The 8339-nt window shown below is 52.2% G+C and overlaps 1 protein-coding gene across 6 annotated transcripts in view; it reads left to right on the top strand.

The window, feature by feature from the left end:
• Nucleotides 1-800: 800 nt before the first annotated feature.
• Nucleotides 801-8339, top strand: part of PER2 (period circadian regulator 2) — a 40775-nt gene continuing 33236 nt past the window's right edge. For 5 of the 6 annotated variants that reach the window (XM_057551301.1, XM_057551298.1, XM_057551302.1 and 2 more), the window contains exon 1: nt 832-938. The gene's annotated coding sequence lies outside the window, so the exon portion shown is untranslated. Of the gene's footprint in view, nt 939-8339 lie in introns of all 6 variants that reach the window. The other variant, XM_057551299.1, reaches the window with a different exon arrangement.

The raw sequence follows: 8339 nt of genomic DNA, 5'->3' as shown, positions 1-8339 counted from the left end.
GCCCAATTTAGTATTTGATTAAGCTCCCTTTTCATGAGACGTCCTTTCTCACTAATGACGTGGTTGGGGGCAGAGACAACATCATTTATTTCTTTTGTACATCCTTCCAGTAACACGGACCCTATTTGCTGAACCAAAACTTGAGACACATGGTCTGAAAAATAAGAAAGGCCACCTGGAAGCTAACTGTCCGGGCAGATCTGGGACAAGTGTCAACCTCAGTGGCCTGGGTGGGCGTGCACCGGGAGCTCCTGCAGGGGCGCCCAGTCTCCTGGGCAGCTACAGCGCCTAGCGATGAATGAATGAGAGTGAGTAAATGAATGAATGTGAATGAGTGAATGAAAGATATCTGCGGGGGGCGCGCCTCTGGCCGGTTGCTCGAGGTGACAGCCTCTGGGGGCCTGGGCTTCAGCGGGGGTTCGGCTGCCCGGCGGGCCGGCGCGGGTGCACAGGAGCCCCCGTCCCGCGCCCAACTCCCCCCGCCCCGCGGTGGTAGGCGCCACTCCGCACTCCCTGAGCCGGCGGACCCGAGCTGTCTTGAATGGAAGGCGCCGAGGCCGGAAGTGGAAGGGCCCACTCGTGAGGACAAGGAGGGGGGCACGAGCGCGCCGCGTCTTCATTGAGGAACCGAATCTGTGAACATGGAATTCCATGTGCGTCTTATGTAAAGAAAGCGACGGGCGCCGCAGCCAATGGACGCGCGGCACTTGCAGGCCCGGCCCCCCTGGTATGCAGATGAGGCGGCACCCCGGCCAATGGCGGGTGCCGGGGGCGGGCGCGGCGAGCGGTCACGTTTTCCACTATGTGACAGCGGCGAGTCCCCAGCGGCGGCGGAGGCGGGCGGCCCTGCGGGCTCAGTGCAGCTTTTGGCGGCGGCGGCGACGGGGTCGGCGGGCGACTAGCAGACGGTCTTGCGGACAGGCGAGGACGCGGTTCCGGTGAGTGCGCGGCGCGGCGGGAAGGGCGAGCCAGCCTGGGCGCCGACCGGCGTCTGGCCGCCTGGCTCGCTGGTTACGTAACCGCCTCCAGGCCAGCCTCGGCCCTGGCCTCGGGCTGGCGGGCTGGCGGTCTGGGGTCTCGGCGGGCGGGCTGCGGGAGGCGGCAGAGGATCCTCTAGCCCACGGAGGCGCGAGCCGAGGGTTTCCTGGGCCCTTTTACTCCTCGTCTTGAAACCAGCCTCCTCGTCTTGAAACCGGCCTGGGGTGGGGACTGTTATTCCCATTTTGCAGATCAAGAAACTGAGGTCCTGAGTGGTTAGGCCCATGTCTGAGGTCACAGAGCTACTGAGTGGCTATATGTCGGACTGTCCTTCTCTAGACGATTTTCTTTTATGAACCCCTCCTCTTCTCCCTCCCTGACCCCGTCCCTCCCCCCCCACCACCCCCGTGGGAGAAGGCTGAGAAAGGCCAAGGCAACTGAGGGTCAGTGCGACAGTCCCTGGGAACATGGAGGGACCCTTGGGGAGCCGGCTTCCTGCTCTGAGGCCACAGAGTCAAGTCTCTGGCTGGGGAAAGGCCACTGCTGGGCACTAGTCTAGGAGCCCTACCTGGACAGCCCATGGGTCCCCTGGAGTGGGTGAGTAGAGAGACAAGACAGTTCCTGGGCCAAGCCAGGCCTGAGCACCTGATGTTCATCCCCTTTGCCCACCCTGGACCTCTCTGTATTTATTCTCTCTCCCCAGGTTGGGTGGAAGAAGGGGGAGGGTTGTACTTTGTGATGCAGCAATCGCATCATCCTTCTGGGGGGTACTTTGGCTGCCAAGTCCTGGACAGGAACCAGGGGGTGGGTGGTGGCCTGCTTAATCCCTCCAGGAAGGCCAGGATAAGGGATGACAACTCGGTTACCAGGGTTTCTGATATACAGAAGAAACCAATTTGGAAAGCTGATTCATACTCACAGAAAAACGGAGCCAGAAGGTACCCTGGAAATCACCCAGGGTAACCCCTTAGCTTGACAGATGAGGAAACTGAGGCCCAGATGCCTGCTGGGCACACATCACGGCAGGGCCAGGCCCAGGCTCAGGGTGCCAGCAGGGTCTTTCCATCGTCCTGAAGGTCTTGATCTGGCTCAGGATGAGCTTCAGAAGTTCCATGAAGGCCTGAAATTGGCTGCTGCTGCATCTTGAACGAGCTGGAGTTTAGGGAGAGGGGCCTCAGGCCCCCCAAACGTTACGAACCCTAGCACCATGGCAGAAGCCCCTCCATGAATACCTCTCCCCTCCCACGTCCAGTGCAGCAAGGCCACTGGCCTTCTCTCTACCTGCCAAGGGGAGATGCCCATCCCCTGTCCCCAGCCGGGGTTTCTGGTCCTGGGCTGGTTTGGCTGAGGAGGGAACAGCACTCTACCTGAAGGCTTTCACTGGAAATTGAGTTTTTAAATACAAGGCTAATCACTTTTTATAAGGCATCTGAGTAAAATGAGGAAAGGGACTCCTTTTTCTTAAGTGGAAGCTACGTGATATGCCAACAGGGATGGTACCGTGGGTGTTCACAGTTATCTGTCACTGTCATCTTGGTGTGATTCACTGGTACAGAACCAGCACAGCCCTGGCTTTCTGTGGAGGCTGGGGTGCTGGTGAGGAGGGGGTGGCCTGTCACCAGCCAGCGGGCTGCTGCTGGCTGACTCAGCTCCACCCTGGGGCTGGTCTGTATAGCGGGGCTCAGGGTAGGCGATCTTTGAGGTCTGTTTCCATCCCTAGCTTTTTGGATTCCTGTTACTCCACAGGTGATTTCCTTAGGCACCTACACAGGAGACACAAGTTTCTGACTCTGGGGCACATAATGTTACCCTGTGAGGCTTAGAAGGAAACGGGAAAAATTCCTGTCTTTGTACTATTTCTCAATCACATTTAACTTTCAGAAAAATGCTGGTGGGCACGCCTCTGTTTTTAAATGATGATGTAACCTGTCGGGGCCTCAGCAAATCACAGGCTCTGGCGGGTCACTGAGTCTCTGGCGGGACCTCTCAGCATTCAGTCCAAAGAGAGAGTGACGCAGAAAACTACCGTATTCGGCAAAACTAACTAGAAACACATAACCTGGCATCGCTGCAGACGCTCTGCACCCCTGCCCAGTGACAAGCTGGCCCACCTGCCAACTCACAGAGAACCAGAAAGTCTGGACAGGGCCTCTGATGGGCCTGCCCCGAAGCTTTTCTGTGAAGCGCTCCTTTCAGCTCTGTGCTCTTTGTAGGCACCTCTGTAACAAACTTGTTACTGTATTTCCGAGTCTAGAGCAAATCAGAAGCAGTAAGTGAGCATCCCAGCAGTGCGGGTCAGGGCGAGGCCAAGGCCACTGTGTCATCAGAGGCGGGCAGTTCTGAAGGTGGTGGGGCTCTGGGCTGAGTGCTGGACCCTCCCCAGCCCCCGAAGGCTTTGAGAATCCTAGCACTCTCCCTGGGGTGACAGAAGAATCAGAACAGCTGGGCTATTCCCAGGCACCCCGACGCTGAAGCCAGGAAGCTGACGCCTTTGCATTATTGTTGTTTTAAATTTTGTGCGTTTCTGTATGTGAGGTTTTAAAGGCCGAGCTGAGAGCGCTTGAAGGGGTCTTAGTGAGGCGGAGACAAGCCTCTCCCCAGCCATCTTCCCTGCCATATTTGGACAGCTGCAGTCACATTTTCCTCGGTTACCAACCGTTTCCATGGAGAGTGCGGGTGTTTATTCAGCAGGACAAACATTTTCTCCGGATTACAGCAGGCTGGCCTCAGGGAATTGGCTCCTACCAGGAAGGAGCAACCGTGTTACAATATTTGGGGTTGTAAAGTAGCGAGGGTTTGCAGAGACAAAGTGCAGGCTGTGAGATCCCTGTTACATAAAGTTCGGAAACAGGCAGAATGAACCAGGCTGCGAGAATTCAGGCTCACGGGGCCCTGGGGTGGGAGGGGCAGGGGTGGGGGGACCACCCGGGGCCCCTGGGGGCTGGCAGCATTCTGCCTCCGGGGCTGGGGGCTCAGTTTGTGGACATAGAGCAAGGCCTTACCATCTCAAGTATCTTATCTTCCATTTCAAATCATTGATCGTCTTAAGTGATTGAACCTACACCGGTTTCCGCTTTCCACAGAGAAATGCGCGTTCCCCCTTAGACTCAGGGGTACTGAGTGCGGGGAGCCTTTACCAGTCCTGGCAGTGGCAGTGGAAGGTGGCCCTGGGGCCCAGGCTGTGTTTTTGTTCTCCATTTTATTTTTTTTTTACTATTTATTATGGAAACTATGAGTACATGTGCAAGTAGAGAGGACAGGGTAATGAACCCATAAGCCAGCTTCGCTCTTGGCCCTTCTCCTTCTGTATCCCTGCCCATTTCCTTCCCGTCCCGAATACTGTGAAGCCATCCCAGACGGAGATCTCATCATGGACGGCACTTTCTAAGTGTTCCTCTGTCCAGTCAGGGCAGCCCTCGCTGCTGAAGGTGTGGTCAGGGGCCCGGAGTCAGGGGTGCGAGCTCAGCTCCTTTCCTCCGGTCTGACCGTTTTCCGGGGCAGAACCCGTGTGTGGACGACTGAGAAGCGGCTGCGATGGGCCTCTAGCATTAGGCGCTCGAGCTCATGCCCAGCGGCACACCCGGCTTCTCCGCAGCCCCTTTGCAGCAGGGCTGTCCTTTCCTTCGCGGGGCCCCAGGGCTCACGAGGACCCCCCACTGCCCTGGTGGAGACACAGGTTTCCCGGGGCTTCCTCGGGGCCCTGGCAGTGCTGGCGCGAGCGGACGCTCAGTGGACGTTGGTGGAAGGCAGGAGGCAAAGTCTGCTTTGACGGGCACGTTGGTTTTGCTGACTTGGCAAGATGAGGTCGGTCAGTTAGAGCTGTCGATGCTGAGCGACGCGTTTTTTTGGAATAATGAAGCTCAGATGGTTTGGTTCGTTGTTTCCCATTTCTGCCATGCTTGCCCTACCCTCTTAGCAAAAAGATTCACCTTCCGCCGAAGGTCATCTTGTGACCCCTGCTCGGTGAATCCTACTCAGACAGGCTCCCAGGGGTGGGACTGGTGAAAGCCAGGAGGCCCTCCGAGGAGCCGAGCGGCAAGCCTGGGCGAGCGTGGAAGCAAAGCGCGTGACGCGTCCGCCAAGGGTCGTCCTCATTGCCTGGGGCGGCCAGAAACAGCGCTCGTGACAATGAAATTCAACTTTTTTTTTTTTTTAATTTGCTTTTTGTTACCCTGTCTCTTTTCCTCTAGTGATTGGCAGTGATGGTAAAATCCAGCGTTTGCTGGACACTTACTGCATTCCAGACACTGCACTGCTGTCCTTTAACCCTCTGAGCAACCAGGAGGAGGCAGGTGCTGCTGTAGCCCCATCTCACAGATGAGGAAGCAAGGCACCGGGACGTGTAGGAACTTGCCCAAGGTGGCGGTCAGGAAGTGGAGGAACCCGCCAAAGCCCCCGCCGTCCAGGGTCTGCTCACTTAGCCCTCTGCTGCTGCCCTGTCACCTTCATAACTTACTCAGCAGGAAGGACCGGCCCTGCTGCTTGTCTGGGGAGGGCTGTGGGATGGGACAGGTGGTGTCCAGAGAGTGGAGGGGACAGAGTGAACGTCCTCTGCACCCTGGGCGGCCCAGAGCCCCCTAAGAGGTGTCCTGGCTTCCACCTTGCCTCTACCCTGTGGCCCTGCTAACACGTGAGTCATACCTTGTTGCACAGGATTCTACAGCAGTTCCACCTCACTCAGAAAGATCCAGGGCCCTGGCTCTGCCCTGCGAGGTGCCACATGACCTGGCTCTGACCTCACGTCAACCCCTACCTTCTGCCTTGCCCTTTCTGCTCCAGACTCGTCCATTGTCCTCAGACCCATCTGCCTCAGGACCTTTGCATGTGCTGGCCTCCTGCCTAGAATACTCTCCTTCCAGCACCCTCCTGGCCCGTTCTGTCACTCTCTTCAGTCTGTCTTAGTTTGGGTTCTCTTAAAAGCAGAGTGCGGGCCGAGGCTTAAATGCTAGTGCTTCCGGCAATCAAAGAAGAAAAAGAAATAAAAGGAATACAAATTGGAAAAGAAGAAGTAAAACTGTCACTGTTTGTAGATGACATGATACTATACATAGAGAATCCTAAAGATGCCACCAGAAAACTACTAGAGCTAATCAATGAATTTGGTAAAGTTGCAGGATACAAAATTAATGCACAGAAATCTTTTGCATTCCTATACACTAATGATGAAAAATCTGAAAGAGAAATTAGGGAAACACTTCCATTTACCATTGCAACAAAAAGGATAAAATACCTAGGAATAAACCTACCTAGGGAGACAAAAGACCTGTATGCAGAAAACTATAAGACTGTTGAAAGAAATTAAAGATGACACCAACAAATGGAGAGATATACCATGTTCTTGGATTGGAAGAATCAATATTGTGAAAATGACCATACTACCCAAAGCAATCTACAGACTCAATGCAATCCCTATCAAATTACCAATGGCATTATTTACAGAACTAGAACAAAAAATCTTAAAATTTATATGGAGACACAAAAGACCCCGAATAGCCAAAGCAGTCTTGAGGGAAAAAAACGGAGCCTGAGGAATTAGACTCCCTGACTTCAAACTATACTACAAAGCTACAGTAATCAAGACAATATGGTACTGGCACAAAAACAGAAATATAGCTCAATGGAACAGGATCGAAAGCCCAGAGATAAACCCAAACACCTATGGTCAACTAATCTATGACAAAGGAGGCAAAGATATACAATGGAGAAAAGACAGTCTCTTCAATAAGTGGTGCTGGGAAAACTGGACAGCTACATGTAAAAGAATGAAATTAGAACACTCCCTAACACCATACACAAAAATAAACTCAAAATGCATTAGAGACCTAAATGTAGGACCGGACACTATAAAACTCTTAGAGGAAAACATAGGAAGAACACTCTTTGACATAAATCACAGCAAGATCTTTTTTGATCCACCTCCTAGAGTAATGGAAATAAAAACAAAAATAAACAAATGGGACGTACTGAAACTTCAAAGCTTTTGCAAAGCAAAGGAAACTACAAACAAGACAAAAAGACAACCCTCAGAATGGGAAAAAATATTTGCAAACGAATCAACGTACAAAGGATTAATCTCCAAAATATATAAACAGCTCATGCAGCTCAATATTAAAAAATCAAACCCAATCAAAAAATGGTCAGAAGACCTAAATAGACATTTCTTCAAAGAAGACATACAGATGGCCAAGAAGCACATGAAAAGCTGCTCAACATCACTAATTATTAGAGAAATACAAATCAAAACTACAATGAGGTATCACCTCCCACCAGTTAGAATGGGCATCTTCAGAAAATCTACAAGCAACGAACGCTGGGGAGGGTGTGGAGAAAAGGGAACCGTCTTGCACTGTTGGTGGGAATGTAAATTGATACAGCCACTATGGAGAACAGTATGGAGTTCCTTAAAAAACTAAAAATAGAATTACCATATGATCCAGCAATCCCACTACTGGGCATATACCCAGAGAAAACCGTAATTCAAAAAGACACATGCACCCGAATGTTCATTGCAGCACTATTTACAATAGCCAGGTCATGGAAGCAACCTAAATGCCCATCGACAGACGAATGGATAAAGAAGTTGTGGTACATATATACAATGGAATATTACTCAGCCATAAAAAGGAACGATATTGGGTCATTTGTAGAGAAGTGGATGAATCTAGAGACTGTCATACAGAGTGAAGTAAGTCAGAAAGAGAAAAACAAATATCGCATATTAACGCATATATGTGGAACCTAGAAAAATGGTACAGATGAACCGGTTTGCAGGGCAGAAATTGAGACACAGATGTAGAGAACAAGCATATGGACACCAAGGGGGGAAAGCAGCCGTAGGTGGAGGTGGTGAGATGAACTGGGCAATTGGGATTGACATGTATACACTGATGGGTATAAAATGGATGACTAATAAGAACCTGCTGTATACAAAATAAAATAAAATAAAATTCAAAAAATTCAAAAAAAAAAATGCTAGTGATTCCCTGGAAGGTGCAATCTCAGGACAGCTGGAGTGAGGGAGAGGGGAGTGCGGAAGAGAAGGCTGTGACACACACAAACACACACACACAAACACGCACATACATGCACACACACACAGGCATGCACACACACGCACACATGCGTTGATACCCTGCTTCACAGACAGCTGGCCGCTCAGCCCCTTGGGGCCTCATCCAAAAAACTATCAAAAAAAAGGAAGGAAGGAAGGACACGAAGAAAAGCTCCAGGACAGTCTATTCGAGGGAGGGGTGGAGAGGGACCATCCTCCCTCCGGGTGCTGTGGTCAGAGCTCGCCCAGGGAGTACACTCTCCCTTGGGTCCAGCTGCCTCGCCGGGCCCTTTGGCAGCAGCGGGGGAAG

Source organism: Balaenoptera acutorostrata, chromosome 8 (genome assembly GCF_949987535.1).
Source record: "Balaenoptera acutorostrata chromosome 8, mBalAcu1.1, whole genome shotgun sequence".
Lineage (NCBI taxonomy): Eukaryota > Metazoa > Chordata > Mammalia > Artiodactyla > Balaenopteridae > Balaenoptera > Balaenoptera acutorostrata.
This window is presented reverse-complemented; position numbering and strand designations above follow the sequence as displayed.